The sequence below is a fragment of the Mus musculus genome, chromosome 2 (assembly GCF_000001635.26).
Source record: "Mus musculus strain C57BL/6J chromosome 2, GRCm38.p6 C57BL/6J".
Lineage (NCBI taxonomy): Eukaryota > Metazoa > Chordata > Mammalia > Rodentia > Muridae > Mus > Mus musculus.
In genome coordinates this window covers 44,771,725-44,793,888 of record NC_000068.7, presented here as the reverse complement: position 1 = coordinate 44,793,888, position 22,164 = coordinate 44,771,725, and the positions used below count along the sequence as shown (strand labels likewise).

General features: G+C 37.8%; 1 protein-coding gene and 1 pseudogene across 9 annotated transcripts in view; one reads left to right on the top strand and one right to left on the bottom strand.

The window, feature by feature from the left end:
- Gtdc1 (glycosyltransferase-like domain containing 1) overlaps window positions 1–22,164 on the top strand; it is a 363,306-nt gene that overhangs the window by 133,829 nt on the left and 207,313 nt on the right. The window contains exons 4-5 of one of the 9 annotated variants that reach the window (NR_156430.1): window positions 4,846–5,512; window positions 6,969–8,399. The exons of 7 other annotated variants lie outside the window; for them this stretch is intronic. The gene's annotated coding sequence lies outside the window, so the exon portion shown is untranslated. Of the gene's footprint in view, window positions 1–2,287; window positions 2,869–4,845; window positions 6,778–6,968; window positions 8,400–22,164 lie in introns of those variants that run through there. One more of the 9 variants, NR_156429.1, reaches the window with a different exon arrangement.
- Window positions 2,937–5,754, bottom strand: Gm13477 (predicted gene 13477; annotated as a pseudogene).

Here is a 22,164-nt window from a genome sequence, read left to right as displayed (position 1 = left end):
TGGAGTATGGACTAACATACCACAGAGCTTCAGCTGTGTGTCTAGAAGTAGAGAACAGACTGGGGAAAGTAAGGGAAGTTGGGGGGAGGGTATGGGGGACTTTTGGGATAGCATTGGAAATGTAATTGAGGAAAATATGTAATAAAAAAAAAGAAAGAAAATGGTATTTTCAAATTCATAGGGATAGTGCTTTTCATTAAGTAGTCACAGGCTACTTAGTATGCCTAACAAACTCTGAATATCTCTGATCTCATTTGATGCTGATAATGTGAAGTATGAAGCATGAGAAATACTTATAGATTATTTTCAGAAAGTTGTGATTTTCCCAAGTGACACTGCCCTGAAATTACCAGTCCTGCCATGCCTGGACCTAAACTCCCTCTGTCACAGACAGACCTTGAACTCAGGAATCTACCTGCCTTTGTAATCACAAAAAACTTTGCTAGGTAGGATCTTGCCCTCTTGATCACCACTCCCTAAATCTTGTTATCATCATTCTGACAAGCTAGCTCACAGTGCAGCTGCCTCTGTTCTTATAGATCTGTGAAACTCCCTATACAATGCATTTTGCATTCTTATATTTTGCATAGTTAATAATATTTTGAATAGTTGAGAAATTAAAAATTCTTGAATTCATGTTTTCAGAGTTCTTTCCCACAGCTTTAAAGGATGTCCTGAAGGTCTCAGCATTTACCATTTTGCTAAGATATTAGCCGCACACTCTCATATACGTGACTAATGCTGTGTCTGATTATCATGGATGAGAAACATGAAGATACACACACACACACACACACACACACACACACAAAACACACACACACACACACACAAGGCTTATACCCTACAGCAACTATTGGCATTCTTGAAGGCCTATGCCTTGCTGGTTCTCTTCCATGCCATGTCAAGCCATACCAGCAGGACTTGCCAACTTCCTTCTTCCCAAATAGAAATAAAACTAAGAATAAAAGAAACCAGTACAATAAAAAATATTCAAACAAAGCAAACTGAGACAAAAAGTATCTATAAAAATTCTATTGAGTTAGTTTTGTTTTGGCCAATGATTCCTAAGCATAGAACTTGCCCTGAAGTATATTTAAAATACCCAGTGAAACATTTTTGGAGAAAAATGACTTTTCCTTTGGTAGTGGATATTAGTTGTAGGTAGCTTCTTGGTCAGGGAAGGAGGCCCACATCTATTAGAACATTTGTGGAGCTACTAGAAAATTTAAAATAGTATGTTTTATTTTTATTACTGATATACTATATATCCATAAGGACTACCCTCTGAGGAAATTTATCTTACAGTACTTTAGATTATTAGTGGTTTTTTATGTATGGATCCTTAGTATTTTTAACATTGAGGCATTTGGATCATTTGAAATTTATTTTGTTATGTGCTGGTCTATGTCAGCCTTTTACCTTCTGTAGATTCCTTCAACTTGGCTCAATATCATTCATTAGGACTTTCACCTTTCTTTTGATAACTTAATGATTTATTTATTGTTTGGTTTGATTTTCTAGGCAATTTTTTGTTTCTTCTTAATTTTTTAATGTTCTGTAACATGTTCTGTAGCAATGTTTTAGATTGTTTTCCTCCTATGTTAAACAGGTTTTGTTTTCCTTTGTTCTATTAACAAAATTCTCCTTGAGTTTGTAAAATCTGTAGTCCCCTCCATTGTTAACCTTTATAATTACACTGTTTAGATAACAAAGGCATGTATTTGCTTTCTGAGGAATAAGGACTGGGTCTAGGGCCTGCACGTTCTAGGCGAGCACCTACCACAGGGCTATTCCCCAACCTACTACTTTCTTTCTGCTTTGAGACAATTTCACTCTGCTGTACAGGCTGACTTTGGACTCAGTCTGTGTAGCCGCAGCAGACTTTGAACTTGTAATTCTCCTGAGCAACTGAAGTTAAAGGTCTGCATTACCAGATAGCCTGTGTTAGATCTGTGTAATGAACCGAAATTAAATTAATTTTTTCTCATTTCTTTGACTTTTCTGTTTTCTTTACCATCTTATTTTAATTAATAACATTCATCCCTCATGCTTTTGCCTGTATACTATTTAAACATGGATATAGTCCACTGGTTGAAAACAGTATCCAGACACTCTAGCAGTTACGACCAAGAAAGTAGGTAATTCTATTTCTTCTCCAAAATTTATGTTGCTTTTTCCCCTGGAGTAATATTATGCCAATCTAGACAAAGCAAGTATGCTTTACTTTCTGTTTGCCACCCTAATACCCATATTGGATGTGTTTTTGTGTCATTTGTGGTTACAGGTATTTGTTGGAAAACATCAACTTCTAAACAAAAAGAAGTTACAGGAGCTGGATTACCTTTCCATGCCAATCTAACCAAAAATGGACAAGATAGTATGAATGTGATGTTATATTGTAGAAAGATAGAAAAACTCGGCCTTCAACGTGATGAAACAAATGATCTACCCAGAATTTGATATTCCATGAAATCACCACTCAGAAATGAAAGGGGAAGCACAGCCCTTTGCCCTTTTGAGCAAGAGAGAAAATAAGACCCGTAGAGAAGAGGAAACAGGAAACTTCATTGGGCCTTGTTTAAAGCACTTGTTTAAAGGTTTTCCACTTCCCTTCAAACCTTTGATTTTGTTCATGATCATTGTTTGTTTCATTTTATTTCATTTTTTCTTTTACTTTTTCTTTTCTTTTTTTGAGACAGGGTTTTACTGTGTTGATCCGGCTGGTCTCAAACTCACGAGAGCCTCTGCTTCAGCCTCCTCTAACTGCTGGGATTAAAAGTTCTCACCACCATACCCTACTTATTGTTCAAGATCTTAAGAGAGGACAGAGTTGAGAACTCTCTCTTTAAGTCCTCTAAATTTCAGGTGATTATCTAAACATTTGTGTTTTTATACATTACCTATAGGTAATGGCAATTACATTTCTTTTTTTTTTTTCACATTCAAGAGGTTTTTAATGTTGTAATGATTACCTGAAGGAACATAGAATGAATCCCCAGTAGTTATCTTATAAGGTGTTTCATGTAATGTACATAAAAGGTTACCAAAGTTAACATAAAAAAACCAATATATCTTGGCCAACATGCTGTTTTCCTTTCTCTCCATAGGGTCCTAAAACCAGTTTTCCAGTAGAAAAAAATATTGTATCCAATGTTTTAAAAACTTTCAAACCATGTTGCTCAACAAAAAAGCAGTATGTACCTTGTGGTCTTATAAGATCCGTGGGGACAGCCTCTCTTGTTTCTGGGTCCTTTGCCAGTGTTGCCTGAAAGGGATCTCCCAGAGGTATACCCAGAGGCAACTCCATCTTAGTCTCTTCACGGGTATTGAGATGGGTCTGTTTCTTGGTAACTTTTTTGTTGACTTTGCTGAGGTTTCTTTGTGCCTTTATTTTGATGGGTACTGAACCTGGGGATACTATTTCAAGCACACGTTGTCCCAACGAGCTTTCTTGATAATCTACCCGTTCCCCTCGCCAATACTCCAGAGGTTTCAAACTTATTCTATTAGATCGATGAACATTTGGTAAGTTGGAGGGCAGTACTAATTTGTGATGTAATTTTTTATCTGGTAACATATTAGAACTTCTTGTTTTAAAATGCAAACTCTTCTGGTCCTGTTCATCACCCATCTCAGAATTACTGCTTCCTGGCATTTCATAATTCTTGAACCTGGAAGGTCCACTTTCTTCCCACACTGAACGTTTAGACACTTCCGAATTTAAAGCAGACTCCATTTGTGTCTTGCTTGTATATTCCTCAGTATGAGACTTTAAATGAACATTCTGTGATGCCGTAACATTGTTTTGATACTTACAGCCTCTTTCGGGTCGAGAAATAGCAAGGCTCTTCTGAGTTGGGTCTGCCTCAATGTTTTTCAATGGCTTCCTCTGGGAACGAGAAGTGTCATCATGGTCACTAACAGTTGCTTCAGAACCCTTTCCATTTAAAGACTTCTGTACTCTTGAGCTCAGGTCTGTCTTCTGTCTTTTTGATGGACCAGGTTTCTTCCCAGTCCTCTTAGATACATGATTTCTCTTAGTCTGTTTTTTTTTCTATTGGGATATACCACTGATGAGTCATTTTCTTGTGAAGAATTTCCATCCCCAGAACTTTCATCTGATTTTACATTCCACCAGTCAGATGGATGCTGAGAAATTCTACAATTTCTCCTGGAAGTCAAAGTTACTTCTTTGGGAAAAAAATTTGTTCTTGGACCCACCAGAAAAAATTCCTTTCCAGATTTTCCCTTACTGGTTTGGGTGCTTTTGTTGTTTTTCTTATTTTCAAGAGCTGGCTCTGTTTCTTGGAGTAGGCTCATTCCTCACCTCTTCACAGTCCTTCGTATTTCTTTTTGAATTGATTCGTAACTTGTCTTGGCCAGTGTTTGACACATTGATATTTTCACAGCTACTCTGTCCCTTACTGAGTTCTTCAGCTGCTTTAGGCTTAGACACTCTGCTTTGGTTCTGTTTTGTAGTCCTTTCCCACGCAGGTGGGTTTTTTGGCAGTCTCAGATTGCATTTTATTTTCTGGAGACCTACAATCATTTTCCAACTCATCTGTCTAAGTAGTTCCCAGGTTTCTTCAACAGAGAGCTGAGCTTCCCCTATTGGGTGAGCCTAATCACACTGTGTGTTTCTTACAAAAGTTGTTGCAGATAAACTATGAGATTTCTCTCTTGACTTCCTACCTTGAAGCAGTGCAGTGTTTTCAGGAGATGGCTTGTGGGGGCTCAGATGCCTGTCTTTCCTTGCTATCATCACCCAAAGTCAACTTGAAAAACTTCTATCTGACCCATCAATAATAAATTCATCTTCTAATAATTTCATGTCACTTGGAGGAGGCGGAGAAGCTGGAACTGCTGCTGTGTGCCTGACCACAGAACTGGATTTACTTTCTGCTTGACAGTCTCTAAAAACAACACTGAAAAATTCTTCTTAGCACGTGATTGGACTTCAGAACTCAGATCATCTCTTTTCTGAGTGATTTCTGATGATGTCCCTTCTTGTCCCTTGGATAAGTTATCCTCTACTTGTAACACACTGTTCTCTGTTTCTGCTGTGCTCAAAATAACTTTATCTTCAAAGTTTAACCTTTTCCTGGTTTTAAAAGAAATGTTTGTATTTGAAGCCTGCTTATCTACTGGACTCCTTGAGACAGAAGCCACTCTCTTTTGACCAGCAGATGAAATAGCTTTCTGAAGCGCCACCACGTTTGCATCCAGGTGAACCACAGGGGAGCCAACAGATAAGTCCAATTCATCAGACACACCACGGTGAACTTCATTAGCCTGAACTGATCCACCAGCGGCTTCACTCGCTCTGCAGAGGCTTGCAGAGAAGCTTCTCCTGTCCTTAAGACACCTGAACTGGTTTTGAATGTGATGCTGGGCACTTTTTGCTTGATGATTGACTATAATTGGCTGTGTTTTTTTTGTGTTGAAGAAGTCAATGACTCTGTAAAATCATCAAGAAATGAAGTCTCACTCTGATCTTCAAAACAATCTTGTAAGATTTCCAGCATGTTCTGGCCTTCCTTTGTATGAATGTTGGGTGCTCTGGAAGGTTGGCAAAATCTTCTGTGGTAGTTCTTTAGATGATCCAGATGGAACGAGGCCATGGTTCTGGCCCACTCGGTCAAACGGAGGCCTGAGAGGGAAATCCAAGCTGGCCAGGGTTCCAGGAGGGTTAGAGTTAGATTGCAGACAGAGGCATCCCCAGAGCTGTGCGACCCGCACTTAACACTCGGCAATTACATTTCAAATGTGAATAATTTTATCTACTTCCCTTTTCTTTTATTTAGTAACTTTTCAAAATGGTAATGAGTTTCCTGAGTTGAGCTTTTTAAGAAATCCTTTATCTAGACAGTACTTTCTAAATGACATATTTAATTGAGAATACTATGCTAAAATATTTAAATCATTTAAAATTTAATACTTCAAATTAAAATAGCTTAAATTAAATTTCAATAGTTTAAATTATTTAAATTAGCAATGTATATTTTTAAATTTTAAATATAGCTTTGTTTTAGTCACATTAATATTTTTATTTTGCTGGGATAGGTCTCAGTTCATGTTCTTATTAGGATACATGTAGAATAAATAGGTCATACCTATGCATTTCATTCCATAAGTTTTTATCATCTTTATTTTATGTGTATACATGAAAAACTTTGAAAAATTGGGAGGACACATACCATCATCAATTATAGAGTATATTATTTAGAATCCTACTATCTTTAATTTCTCCCCACAGGGGAGACTTTTTGGGACACATTGTTCCTGTCTAGCCCAGGCCAATGTGCCCTCACAGAGTGACCTGGACCCATTCTACCAAAAGCCTATTGAGTGCTACCATTATAGGTCTCTTTTATCATGTCTTGGCTTATATGTAATTTTTAATCTTAGTGCATCATGTATTATCTTAATTTTTAAAATTCTCACTAATATAACTGTATCTTGAAATACATGTTTGTATTTTGGCAAATTGCAAATTTTAAATATTTGCAATTTTACTATTTAAGCCAAATGCCCCTGTTCCATAAGTCATTTGGGCTCTTATTTGTTAAATTCAACCTTGGATCATTTGATACCCCTTTTATTACCGTGGTAAATTCCATTATTGTTCTATTGATCTGAGTTGCTATCATTTTTTCTATCTTGAAGTAAAAATTCCAGAAAATACTGTATTAAGTATTTTACCCAAATATAGAAATGTCCAGAAGTCTTCTATTGATTGACTTTTAATATTAAATTTCTGATTTTCCCTTGCCGAAAAGTGGTTTTGTTTGTTTTTTCATTAGGAATTGGTATGTAAACATTTTGCTGCTTTGTGGGCTCTTCTTTCCCCCACCTTTTATTTCTGCAGGTTTCACCCCGTATCACTAGATAGGAGAGAAAGGAGAGAGGGGAGAGGTAGGAATCCTTGAATATAATTTCTTTCTTCTTCTTTCTTCTTTTGGCAGGACTAACAAACTGCACCCAACCCCCCTGGACCACCACCAACCCTAACTCAACCAATTATGGCTCTAGCATTCATAGTCCCACTGAAAAAATTCCCAGAATTCCAAATGTTACAAAATTCAAGAAACTATCTGCATCTGGCAAACCCATGGCTTTGTTACATCATGAAGCAAATTGTAGTCAGCTGCTGCGAAGCAGCTCTGTATCCCCACACCTGGGGTTAAAATGAAAACATTCTTAAACTTAGGTATTTTTTAAAGAAACCAAAATTGTATAATTCTCACAACAATGTGCCTTTCCCATTTTCTGTGTTTGAGCAGTGTTATTTTGATACTAGTGACATCAAGAAAATTAGAAGTTTTTGTAAATGCTAGATAGACATTTTCGACAGCTGTTAATGTGAAAGTTACAAATATTAGAAACAGCAGACATCATCAGTTGAGACTTCTGCATATGGTAGGTAATTAAAAGGTTCACCTAGAACAGCTTGACACTTTGAGCTAAGGTTCATCTTTCTTCATAGAAGTGACTCAAACTCATTATTGAGGGAAAGAAGGAGATGGGATCCACAAGAAGGAGTGGCCATATAGTGATAGCTTTTAGTTATCTACATAGGTGGCATTGACACTTTACCCAACTCTCTGCATAGATGAGCACATATTGCTATTAAGTTAATTTGTACAGTGACTGTTATGTTTATTTTCAAGATGAAGACCCTGAACCTGAAATTTTTGAGTGACTTACGTTTTTATATATATATATATGTATATGTATATATATATATATATATATTAAATAGAGGTATTGTTATTTAATCAGTCTTTGCAGGACCAGAGATGCTATTGTTGAACACCACTTACTACCTCCCATGCTCTCATATAATTTTAGATGCAGTTCGATAGGTGAAATTGAGGATAACGGCAATACTGGAAGCTCCTGAAGAGCAGCCAGAGAGACATTTTCTATTAATGTGACTGTAAAGTTGTTAAGATGTTCTTGGAAGCTGGCCGCTGGTGGCACACACCTTTAATCCCAGCACTTGGGAGGTAGAGGCAGGCAGATTTCTGAGTTCGAGGCCAGCCTGGTCTACAGAGTTCCAGGACAGCCAGGGCTACACAGAGAAACCCTGTCTCGAAAAACCAAAAAAAAAAAAAAAAAGATGTTCTTGGAAATCATTTTGTAGAAGTATGTTGTATCAAGAAATTCAGTATTCATATTTACATATTTATCCTAAAGAATGCAGGAAAATTATTTCCCATGAGTTCTTTACATTTGTATTTCTGCATGCATTTAGTTCTAAATTCTTGCCAAAGAAGTTTGAGTAGCAAACAGCATCCAAGAATGAGAGTGTGCTTTTTGAGGTTAGGTAACTACTTTAGTTACTATTCAGTATAAGACAGATCCTTAAATAAAAGTTGTACACCTTTGTTTGTAGCTCACTGTAAAGGGTTTCGGTTTCCTATGTATAGAGTTCCTGAGCTATGATGTAAACTCACATCCTTGGCACATTTCCTCTCAGCCACTGCATGCTACATGGGCCTCAGGGGACCTGCAAAACGGACCTGAGTTTGCGACTCATGCTGCTTTGTCTGTGGGAAAGCAGTTTATCACCCATGGCACTATCTGGGTCACTGGTGGACTAAATTATTTGTTTGTAAGTATGTTAGTAGCTAAGAACTTTCACCATTTTTAATAAATGAATAATTAGAATTATCAATAAAACATGAAAGAAATTGAAAGTATTTCAATCATAAGGAAACATTTTTATAAATTATAAAATTTTCATATAGTAGAATATTAATTTTATAGCCCTTAAAATAATGACATTAGACATTTAAAGACATGGTTATATCCTCAAAATGTTAAGACAAAATTATATTATTAAAATGATATATATAGTGTAATAAAATGTAAATGCATTTTATAATATATGATTATATGTTGCAAAACAAGAGTAAGCTATATAAAGTATAAAAAATTAATTGAAAACCAGTTCCCTTAAGATATAGAATTATAAGTGATATTACCTCTTTTAGTTGTCTATTATTTTTCACTTAAGAATACATTCCTTTGAATCTAAAAATAATTATTCTATGTGCATAGTTGATTTGCCTGCACGTTTGTGCACCTTGTCTGTGTCTTCTGAAAAGTCCAGAAGATCCCCAGGAACTATGAGCTAACACATGGGTGCTGGGAATCAAACCCACATCTTTTGAAAATGGCTGTGAGCTATCAGCTGCTACCTCTTTGTCATCTGTGTTGCCATGCTTCCTGCCATGATGCTCTTATGCTCTAACCTACTTATACTATCAACCTAAAGGCAACTTTGCTTCCATAGTGTCTTGGTGATGTTGTCTCATCAGAGCAATGCAAATGTCACAACCACATAGATAAATGAAGACCTGTACAGAGGCTGTATCTCCAAATAACAGACAAAGAGGAGAAATTCCTAACCTTGTGAGTTTACTCCATCATAAACATTGTAAATACTTGCTGAGAGAAGAAAAGTGGCTTGAATAAGAAAGACATGATCGACCAGCAAACTCTCCAGTTGTACACATTCAATGCAGGAACCAAAGACAACCAAAGTAAAAAGTGATGTCTACAAACACACAAATAAACAGAAGTCATGTAATAATAATGGCCTCTAACCTAAAGTATGTGAAACATCTTACGAAGAATTAAAAGAAAAAACAAACTAGTCAAAGGATTCAAAGAGGATAAAGACAGAGATCAGTGAAGTAAGGAAGCCAATCCAAGATGTGACAATAAAGTGTGAGATGTTTAAATTCAATGAGTAATTCAGTTCAAGAAGCTTGAAATGATGTAAATGATGTAAATGAAAAAGCAGTAACATCTCAGCGGAAAGCCTCACAACAGAATGAATCACGTCAAAAACAGCAGTCGGGTAGAATACAAACTAAAGTAATTGGGTCATACAGTAAATGGCAAAGACAAATTTCAAAAAATTGAATAGCCCACAAGAAGGTTTTTGGGACACTATGAAAATCTTTAACTTCTGAAATACGGGCATATTACTTGGAGTAGTTAATTATGCCAAAGATATAGAAAATGTCTTTAGTAAAATACAGGAAAATTTCCCAAAGGCCGAGAAAGATTTGACTATCAGGGTTCATGTGGCCTTCATACCTCCAAGTAGCCAACAGTAGAAAAACTGTCCATATATCATAGTTAAACAATTTGTGATGGTTTGAATGAGAGTGGTTTCCCTAGGCCCATATATTTGAATGCTTGATCACTAGGGAGTGGATTTGTTTGAGAAGAGTAGAAGAATTGGGAAGTGTGGCCTTGTTGGAGGAAGTATGTCACTGGGGATAGTCTTTGAGGTTTCAAAAAACCATGTCAGGTCCAGTACATCTTGGCCATGACGATAATGAACTAAACCTGTGAAACCATAAGTAAATCCCCCTATTAATGCTTTCTTTCATAGGAGTTGTCTTGGTTATGGTATCTCTTCACAGCTATAGAACAGTAAGACAGAAGTTGGTACCCTGAGGCTCTATTTCTGTGACAGGCCTGGCCATTTTGCTGCTTGGAGGATTATGGACTTTTGGACTTTGGATTAGGAAGGCAATGATACTGTAAGTCGGCCATATTACTAGGAAAATGGAAGACAGTACTAAGTACAATTTGAACTATGAGGACCCAGCTTAAGTTTGTGAGAAGAATGTTAGTGTGTGGCCTAGAGATCATTCTTGTGGTATTTTGGCAAAGACTGCCTGCTTTCTGCCCTTATTCAAAATGTTTGCCTGAAGTTAATTTGAAGAGTTTTGGATTAATAATGCTAGCAGAGAAAATTTAAGGGGACCCTAGAATTGACTCTGTTGTGTGGTAATTTGTGGTCACTCTTTGGTGGACCTATAATGAAAAGGAGTCAGCTGGACAAAGAGAAACAAAAAATGTGCAGTGTGAGGAGAAAAGGAGCGCCAGGAAGTGTGATGGAGCAAAGTGCAGAGATCAAGGAGCTAAAATGTTTAATGGAAAGCCTGATGTTACACGGAAGAAAAGAATGGTGACCTTTGGGCAAGAACCTACCCAGCTAAGCTTCCAACTTGTTGTCGAATTGCACTGGCTAGGATTTCAAGTACTATGTTGAAGAGGTAGGGAGAACGTGGGCAGCCTTGTCTAGTCCCTGATTTTAGTGGGATTGCTTCCAGCTTCTCACCATTTACTTTGATGTTGGCTACTGGTTTGCTGTAGATTGCTTTTTATCATGTTTAGGTATGGGCCTTGAATTCCTGATCTTTCCAAGACTTTTATCATGAATGGGTGTTGGATCTTGTCAAATGCTTTCTCTGCATCTAACGAGATGATCATGTGGTTTTTGTCTTAGAGTTTGTTTATATAATGGAATACGTTGATGGATTTTCGTATTTTAAACCATCCCTGCATCCCTGGAATAAAACCTACTTGGTCAGGATGGATGATTGCTTTAATGTGTTCTTGGATTCGGTTAGCGAGAATTTTATTGAGGATTTTTGCATCAATATTCATAAGGGAAATTGGTCTGAAGTTCTCTATCTTTGTTGGATCTTTCTGTGGTTTAGGTATACTACTCAGCTATTAAAAAGAATGCATTTATGAAATTCCTAGGCAAATGGATGGACCTGGAGGGCATCATCCTGAGTGAGGTAACACAATCACAAAGGAACTCACACAATATGTACTCACTGATAAGTGGATTTAGCCCAAAACTTAGGATACCCAAGATATAAGATACAATTTGCTAAATGCATGAAACTCAAGAAGAATGAAGACTAAAGTGTGGACACTGTGCCCCTTCTTAGAATTGGGAACAAAACACCCATCGAAGGTGTTGTGTCTGGCCAGTAGATCACAACATGGGTTCTAGCCTGTAAAGGCATTTTGGAAACCTGGAAGAGAAGAGGGGCTGGGCTGCGAGAGATAAGGAAGGAACCAAGACAAAGCTCTCTGCTCAAGGTTCAATTTTTACTATTTCGGGACTCAGTTATAAAGGAAGGGGGAGGGGCCCAATTCCTGCCAAATAATCTTGGAGTCCAGTGGTAGGGTGATCACGTGATGGATTCGGAACAGCAAAGCAGCAGGTTCCAGCAGTAGGCGTGGCAGAAAGATTGAGCGGGAAGCTCCACCCCTGAGCAAGCAGGTTTCAGGCTGGGGGAGGGGAGACTACAGGAAGGAGTTACAGAGACAAAGTTTGGAGCTGTGACAAAAGGATGGACCATCTAGAGACTGCCATATCCAGGGATCCATCCCATAATCAGCTTCCAAACGCTGAGGGAGAAGAAAAGGCTGCCCACTCTCTCCCTATTCAATGTAGTACTTAAAGTTCAAGCCAGAGTAATTAGACAACAAAGAGATCAAAGGGGGTACAAATTGGAAGGGAGGAAGACAAGATATCACTATTTGCAGATGATATGATAGAATACATAAGCGACCCCAAAATTTCTACCAAAGAACTCCTACACACAAGCACATGTGCTCCTTCCCCTCCCCCATGTTTCTTCTGATGATCATGGATGCAAAAATTGTCAATTAAACCAATTGAAAAATTAATCAAAAAATTGTCCACCACAATCAATTTAGCTGTGAATCAGAGATACAGAATTGGTTCAACATAGTCAACAGATCTGATCAACCTCATAGACTCAAGAAATGAAATTACAGGCCATTATCTGCAAAAAAGGCCTTTGACAGATTCCAACATTCCTTCATGATAAAAACCTGTGTAGAATGAATCTAGGAATGCAGAGGACATACCGCATCACAATGGAAACAATTTACAGCAAGCCCACACCCAACATCCTTCTAACAGGATAAAATTCAAAGGATTCTACAAGCACAACTATGAAATGGTGTCTACTGGCCCCCTTCCTCCTCAGTTTAGTACTAGAAATTTTAGTTAGACAATAAAAGTAGTTAAAGCAGATAAAAGCGTTGCAGATAGCAAAAGAAGTAAAAGTTGCCGTTTCCTTTTTCTTTCTCTCTTGTTTTTTTGCCAATGATGTCAGTCTATACACAAAGGATTGGTAAGACTATCAGAATCCTCTCACAGCAGTTAAGAACATCCACCATAGTAGTAGAATTACAAAGTTAACATAAAATAAGTATGCTTTTCTGTTTGGTTTACTTTTAAGATTTTAAATTACCTAGAATGTTTCTCGCTTCCCTTTCGTTTCTCCAAACGCTCTGATTTATCCCATCTTTCTTCTTCAAATGCATGACCTCTTATAAATATTAATCGTTATTGAATTGTATTTAGAATACATATAGACCTGACAACTAAACAGTACAACTGAAAAATACAAGTAACCCACCTCTAGGTTACATCTAATTAAGATGTTGGCCAGTGTGTTACCATGGAAACCCAAAAGCAACTCAGCTACTTCCATTGCTATTCCTTGTTGTTCACAAACTGTTGATAAGGCCTGATATGTTGAAGGTTACACCTACATCACTCATTGAATACAGAGAAGTTGACTTCTAACAAGAATATTTACTTTTATTGAGTATTGTTTTGAAAGAGTAGTAAACTCAATGCTCCAAGGTATGCTAATCATAAAACAGATAGCAACATTCCTTCCTCCACCCACCCGCTTCCTGGCTTCAAAGAGTGCTCATTTAAAGAAAGTCACCCTGACCCACCCTGACCATTGCTGGAACCCACTATGCAAAGGTGCTATTGCTAGGAGCTCTTAGATTGTTAGGGGCTCTTAGAAACTGTCTTGAGAGATAACCTGACACTTGTGACTTTGTACTTCCTTGTGACTCTTAACTGGTATTTTTGGTATTTTCCAACAACGCCCTTCCCACCTCCTTGAGTTGTGGTTCCTTCCTTTAAATACCCCCTTACTCAGCTACTTGGGGCGCCACGGTCCTCTACCCCTGCGTGGTGTAAGACCGTGGGCCCAAGAGCGCTCTTGAATAAAAATCCTCTTGCAATTTGCAGCAAGACCGTTTCTCGTTGGTGATTTTGGGGTGTCGCCTCTCCTGAGTCAGAACGTGGGGGAGTCCTCACGTTGTGGGTCTTTCAGTTCATGGCCCTGGAAGGTACTCTCCACTCTACCAGAGCAGAAATGTAGACACAAACTCATCTGTAAACCTGGAGAGCTAATGTGGTTATCTGCCTGCATGATATCTTGATGGAAAAGTGGCACTAAAGTTGTGTGAGTTGCCAATTTCTGTCTGATTAAATTCAAGGCCTACTCCATGAGATAGAACACATGCCTGATTCTTCCTGGGTTGCTAAAACCTGAAAATGGATAGTACATGAACTGAGGGAAAAACAAATACTACTGTTCTGTCAAAGGAACAGAACAATAAAATGTCTCTTAACAACATTCTACAATACTCATAGATCTCTCAAAATTAAATAAATATTCGTAATTTTAAAAGTGTAATATAGAAATACAAATCTGTGTAGTAGGCAAGTGTACTAAACCATTGATTTATACCATATCTTCTTATACATGTTTCTTCCTTTATCACCCGCTTACTACTGTGTCATTGTGAAAAAAGATCTTCATCATATAATTTATTGTGTAAATATATTACTATATATTGGAGTAAATCATCTTCATGTCCTTAAGATGTTTAAGTTAGAGTTTCTATCATTGTGAAAAGACACCATGACTAAGGCAACTCTTGTAAAGGTCGACATCTAATTGGGACTGGCTTACAGGTTCAGAGATTCAGTCCATTATTATCATGGCAGGAAACATGGCAGCATCCAGGCAGAAAAATTGCAGTAGAAGGAGCCAAGAGTTCTATGCCTTCATTCTAAAGCAGTCAAGAGACGACTATCTCTAGGCAGCAAAAAGGAGGTGTTCAAAGCCCAACCCCACAGTGACATCTTTCCTCTAACAAGGCCACACCTACTCCAACAAGGCCACAACTCATAATAGTACCACTCCCTGGGCCAATCATATTCATACCACCACAACATATAACTGGTGTGTCAGTGCCTATATTGACTGATAACATGGCCCTATGGAAACAACTTCTAATTCTGTTTTTGCCAAAGATGGTTCCAAACTTAAAAATAAATAAATAAAATGAATAATCTTTCTTATGTCTTTGTATTTTAATATTCAAAGTAAATAATCTTTATGTCTTTGTATTTTAGAGGACCTGCTCTAAAGTAACTTATCAGTTTAAATAATGAAATATGTAGTCTGAAGCCTGAGAAACCCATAGCTCTACTCCTTAAGCAGACTATCATGTTGATTATATTGAATAATAGCCAGTGTATGGCTATAAAATAACCTAACTTGACTGCCTTTTTCTTGTATCCTGAAGTTACACAAAGAGCTTTGAGAATGAGCAAGTGTGTGTGTGTGTGTGTTTTTTTTTTTTCTTCCCATCTACTTTTTGTTTAGCTGGATATTTTATTTACTTGCATTTCAAATGTTATCCCATTTCCAGTTGGTTCCCCTCTGGAAAACTCCCTATTCAATCCCCCCTCCCTTGCTCCCCTACCTACCCACCCACTCCCACCTCCCTAACATAGCATTTCTCTGCACTGAGGCATCAAGCCTTCAGAAGACCAAGGGCTTCTGCTCCCATTAATGTCTGACAAGGCCATCCACTGCTACATGTGCAGCTGGAGTCATGGGTCTCTCTTTGGAGGGTTATTTAGCCCCTGGGAGCTCTGGTTGGTTGATATTTTTGTTATTCCTATGGGGTTGCAAACACCTTCAGCTCCTTCAGTCCTTTCTCTTAAATCCTCCATTGGGGACCTGTACTGGCTAGTTTTGTGTCAACTTGACACAGCTGGAGTTATCACAGAAAAAGGAGCTTCAGTTGAGGAAATGCCACCATGAGATCCAACTGTAAGGCATTTTCTCAATTAGTGATCAAGGGGGAAAGGCCCCTTGTGGGTGGGGCCATCTCTGGGCTGGTAGTCTTGGGTTCTATAAGAGAGCAGGCTGAGCAAGCCAGGGGAAGCAAGCCAGTAAAGAACATCCGTCCATGGCCTCTGCATCAGCTCCTGCTTCCTGACTTGTTTGAGTTCCACTCGTGACTTCCTTGGTGATGAACAGCAGTATGGAATTGTAAGCTGAATAAACCCTTTCCTCCCCAACTTGCTTCTTGGTCATGATGTTTGTGCAGGAATAGAAACTCTAAGACAGGACCCCATGCTCAGTCCAGTGGTTGGCTGTGCGCATCCCCCTCTGTAATTGTCAGGTTCTGGCAAAGCCTCTCAGCACAGCTACATCAGGCTCCTGTCATTTAGTACTTCTAGGCATCTGCAATAGTGTTTGGGTTTGGTGTTTGTATATGGGATGAATCTCCAGGTAGGGCAGTCTCTGGATAGCCTTTCGTTCAGTCTCTGCTCCACACTTTGTCTCCTTATTTCCTCCCATAAGTATTTTGTTCCCCCTTCTAAGAACTGAAGCACCCACACTTTGATCTTCTTTCTTCTTGAGCTTCATGTGGTCTCGGAGTTATATCCCCTTTCCCCATATATAGCAGGGTCCTCAGTAATATGTCCAATTTTCTGAGGAACTACTAGACTGATTTCCAGAGTGGTTATACCAGTTTGCAATCCCAACAACAATGGAGGAGTGTTCCTTTTTCTTCACATCCTCTCTAGCATCTGCTGTCTCTTGTTTTTGATCTTAGCCATTCTGTCTGCTGTGAGGTGGAAACTCTGGTCGTTTTGATTTGCATTTCCCTGATGACTAAGGATGTTGAACATTTGTTTAGGTGCTTCTCGGCCATTTGAGATTCCTCAGTTGAGAATTCTGTTTAGCTCTGTACCCCCATTTTTAATAGGGTTATTTGATTCTCGAGTCTGCCTTCTTGATTTCTTTGTATATATTGGATATTAGCCCTCTATCTGATGTAGGATTGGTAAAGATCTTTTTCCATTCTTTTGGTTGCCATCTTGTCCTATTGACAGTATCCTTTGCCTTATAGAAGCTTTGCAATTTTAGGAGGCCCCATTTGTTGATTCTTGATTTTAGAGCATAAGTCATTGGTGTTTTGTTCAGGAAATTTTCCCCGTTCCCATGTGCTTGAGGATCTTCCCCACTTTCTGTTCTATTAGTTTCATTGTGTTCTGGTTTTATGTGAAGGTCCTTGATCCACTTGGACTTGAGCTTTGTACAAGGAGATATGAATGGATTGATTTGCATTTTTCTACTTGTTGACCACCAGTTGAACCAGCACCATTTGTTGAAAATGCTGTCTTTTTTTCCACTTGGTGGTTTTATCTCCTTTGTCAAAGATCAAGTGACCATAGATGTGTGGGTTCATTTCTGGGTCTTCAATTCTATTCCATTGATCTACCTGTCTGTCTCTGTATCAATTCCATAAAGCTTTTTTGTTTGTTTGTTTGTTTTATCACTATTGCTCTGTAGTACAGCTTGAGGTCAGGGATTGTGATTCTCCCAGAAGTTTTTTTATTATTGAAAATAGTTTTCACTATCCTGGGTTTTTTGTTATTACAAATGAATTTGCAAATTGTTCTAAATCTCTGAAGAATTAAGTTGAAATTTTGATAGGGATTGCATTGAATCTGTAGATTGCTTTCAGCCAGATGCCTATTTTTACTGTATTAATCCTGACAGTCCATGACCATGGGAGATCTTTCCATCTTCTGAGATCTTCAATTTCTTTACTCAGAGACTTGAAGTTCTTGTCATACAGATCTTTTACTTCCTTGGTTAGAGTCACACCAAGGTATTTTATATTGTTTGTAACTATTGTGAAGGGTGTCATTTCCCTAATTTCTTTCTCAGCCTTTGAGTAGAAGGCAGCTACTGATTTGAATTAATTTTATATCCATCCTATTTGCTGAATTTTTTTAAATAAGGATTAGGAATTCTCTGGTGGTATTTTGGGGGTCATGTAAGTATACCATCATATCATCTGCAAATAGTGATTTTTTTTTTAACTTCTTCCTTTCCAATTTGTATCCCATTGACCTTCTTTTGTTGTCTAATTGCTCTGGCTAGGACTTCAAGTACTACATCGAATAGGTAGGGAGAGAGTGGACAGCTTCATCTAGTTCCTTATTATAGTGGAATTGTTTCAAGTGTCTCTCCATTTATTTTAATGTTGGCTACTGGTTTCCTGTACACCATGGCTACTGATATTCCTTTTATTATGTTTAGGAATAGGCCTTGAAATCCTGATCTTTCCAAAACTTTTAACATGAAGGGATGTTGAATCGTGTCAAATGCTTTCTCAGCATCTAATGAGATGATCATGTGGGTATTTTCTTTGAGTTTGTTTATATAGTGGATTACATTGATAGATTTCCATATACTGAACCATCTCTGCATCCCTGGGAAGAAGCCTACTTGATAATGGTGAATGAACATTTTGATGTGTTCTTGGATTCGGTTTTTAAGAATTTTATTGAGTAATTTTGCATTGATATTCATATGGGAAATTGGTCTGAAGTTCTCTTCCTTTGTTGGGTCTTTGTGAGGTTTTGGTATCAGCGTAACTGTGGCTTCTTAGAAAGAATTGGATTGTGTTCTTTCTGTTTCTATTTTTTGGAATATTTTGAAGAGTATTAGTATTAAGTCTTCTTTGAAGGTCTGATAGAATACTGCACTAAACCCTTCTAGTCCTGGGCTTTTTTTGGTTGAGAGACTATTAATGACTGTTTCTATTTCTATAGGTATTATGGAACTGTTTAAATGGTTGATCTGATTTAACTTTGGTATTTGGTATCTGTCTAGAACATTGTCCATTTGATCCAGATTTTCCAGTTTTGTTGAATATAGGCTTTTGTAGTGGGATCTGATGGTTTTTTTTTTTTTTTTATTTCCTCAGTTTCTTTTGTTGTATCTCTCTTTTCATTTCTGATTTTGTTAATTTGGATACTGTCTCTGTGTATTCTGTTTAGTTTGGCTACGGGTTTATTAATTTTGTTGATTTTTTTTCAAAGAACCAGCTCCTGGTTTTGTTGATTCTTTGTATAATTCTTTTTGTTTCTACTTGGTTGTTTTCAGCCCTGAGTTTGATTATTTACTGCCATCTACTCCTCTTGGGTGAATTTGCTTCCTTTTGTTCTAGAGCTCTCAGATGTGCTGTCAAGCTGCTAGTGTAAGCTCTCTCCAGTTTCTCTTTATAGGCACTGAGAGGTATGAGATTTCCTCTTAGGGCTGCTTTCCTTGTATCCTATAAGTTTTGATATATCGTGGCTTCATTTTCTTTTATTTCTAAAAAGTCTTTAATTTCATTCTTTTTTATCTTCTTTGAAAAAGTTATAATTGAGTAGAGTCTTCAGCTTCCATCTGTATGTGTTGTTTTGTTTCTATTGAAGACTAGCTTTAATCTGTAGTGATCTGACAGGATGCATGGGATTATTTCAGTCTTCTTATATCTGTTGTGGTCTTTTTTGTGATCAATTCTATGGTCAGTTTTGTAGAAAGTACTATGAGGTGCTGAGAAGATGGTATATTCTTTTAAGATGAAATGTTCTATACATATCTGTTAAATCCATTTGGTCCATAACTTCTGTTACTTCCACTATGTCTCTGTTGAGTTTGTGTTTCCATGATGTGTCTGTCCATTGATGAGAGTGGGATGTTGATTATCTCCTACTATTATTGTGTGAGGTATGAGGTGTGCTTTGAGCCTTAGTAGAGTTTTGTGAATGTGGGCAGCCTTGAGTTGAGAGCATTTATATTCGGAATTTAGAGTTCTTTGTAGATATTTCCTTTAATGAGGATTATGTGTCCTTCCTTTTCCTTTTTGGTAATTTTTGGTTGAAAGTCGATTTTATCCGATATTAGAATGACTACTCCAGCTTGTTTTTTGGTACCATTTGCTTGGAAAATTGTTTTCCAGCCCTTTGCTCTGAGGTGGTGTTTGCCTTTTGACACTGGGATGCATTTTCTGTATGTAGCAAAATGCTGGGTCCTGTTTACATATCCAGTCTGTTAGTCTATTGTTTTATTGGGGAATTCCATCCATTGATATTAAGAGATATTAAGGAATAGTGATTGTTGCTTCCTGTTATTTTTGATGTTACTTTTATGTTTGTGTGACTGTCTTCTTTTGGGTTTATTTAAAGAAGATTACTTTCTTGCAGTTTCTAGGGTATAATTTCCCTACTTGTATTGGTGTTTTCCATTTATTATCCATGGTAGTTATGGATTTCAGGAAAGATATTATATAAATTTGGATTTTTTTCAAGGAATATCTTGGTTTCTCCATCTATGGTAATTGAGTTTTGCTGGGTATAGTAACCTGGGCTAGCATTTGTGTTCTCTTATGTTCTGGATGAGATCTGCCCAGGATCTTCTAGCTTTCATAGTCTGGTGAGAAGTTTGGTGTAATTATGGTAGGTCTTCCTTTATAGTTATTTGACCTTTTTCCCTTTCTGCTTTTAGTAGTCTTTCTTTGTTTTATGCATTTCATGTTTTGATTATTATGTGATGAGAGGAATTTCTTTTCTTGTCCAATCTATTTGGTGTTCTATAGCCTTCTTGTACGTTTATGTTCATCTCTTTCTTTAGGTTAGATAAATTTCCTTCTATAAGTTTGTTGATAATACTTACTGGCCCTTTAAGTTTTGACTCTTCACTCTCTTCTATACCTATTATCCTTAGATTGTGTCCTGGATTTCCTGAATGTTTTGTATTTTCCATTTTTTTTGACTGTTGTGTCAATGTTTTCTATGTTATCTTCTGCACCTGAGACTTTCTCTTTTATGTATTGTATTTTTGTTGCTTGCATCTGTGAATTCTGATCTCTTTCCTATGTTTTCTATCTCCAGTGTTGTCTCTCTTTGTGATTTCTTTATTGTTTCTATTTCCATTTTTAGATCCTGGATGGTTTTGTTCAATTCTTTCACTTGTTTGGTTGTGTTTTTTTGTAATTCTTTAAGGGATTGTTCTGTTTCCTCTTTAAGGGCTTCAAATTGTTTACCTATATTCTCCAGTATTTCTTTAAGGGAGTTATTTATGTCATTCTTAAAGTCCTGTATCATCTTGCAATGTGATTTTAAATCAAGAGTTTTGCCTTTCTGATGTGTTGGGCTATCCACAGCTTGCTGTGGTGGGAGAACTGGGTTCTGATGATGCCAGATAGCCTTAAGTTTTGTTGCTTTTGTTCTTGTTCTTGCCTCTTTCCATCTGGTTATCTCTGGTGTTAACTGGTCTCGGACAGTGGCTCCTTCCTCCTGTGCTCACAGATGTGTCGGCACTCCTGGGAGACCAGCTCTCTCCTGATGGTATTTGGGTACTGAGTGCTGTAGCACAGAATCAGCTCTGGGCACTGGCACAGGATCAGCTCCGGGAGCAGAGGGACACTTGAAAGGACAAATGCAATTTTTAAAACGGAGGGTATATTTTTGTCACAAGTTGAAGTCATTGTTCCTCATGGTGGAGAAGATCAGGTGATAGGATAATGAGGAAACTTGTCATGTCTGCAGTGTGGAAGGAGTGTGAGATTGTGCTGGTGGTTTACAGATTTTCTTCTTTCTCTTCATCCTAGGAACTCCAGGTATAGAAAGGCACTGCCTTGATGTATGTGGCTCTTACCACTTCATTTAATTGAATCTAGAAAAATCTCTCATGTGCCTATTTGGAGTTTTGTTTTCAGGGTGTTTCTAGTTGACAATATTAACCATGATAAGCCCACTTGTACTTGACCCCCAAATATAATTTTTAAGCCTTCCTTGTCACTATAACTCATGGGCCTCATTTAATGCAAAATGCATTCAGTGTAAACTTTAAATTTAAAACTTACAATTGTTTTAAAGTTTTAATACTGTTAAAAAGTCCAAAGTTTCCTCTTAGACTCAAGGTACACTGTTAAGTATGAGCCCTTGTCCAATGCAATCATAAATGGCGTACTTCTAAGTTAAAACGGTATAGAATAAACCTTGTCCTCCGGGAAGGGAATAATGGACATAGTAAGGAGTGATTAGATCAAAGTAAGACCCAAAGCCAGCAGTGCAGTCACCACACCTGCAGCTCCTTTTCTGGCATCTGAGGCACATGGATCCTTTCCAGTTCTCCTGCCTGTGGGACAGGTTGCCTCCTTCCTGGGCCAGCTCTCCTCTGTGCCTGCACTTCTCCTTGCTCTGTAGACTTTTCTGATTATGACATCCTCCATCATCATTGGGTCTACAATACTACAATACTATGTAGGCTTCAACTTGGCAGCCTCCTCCTATGAGTTATTAGACCTTCCGTGCAGGGACTCAGTCCTTGCAGACTCAGATTGTAG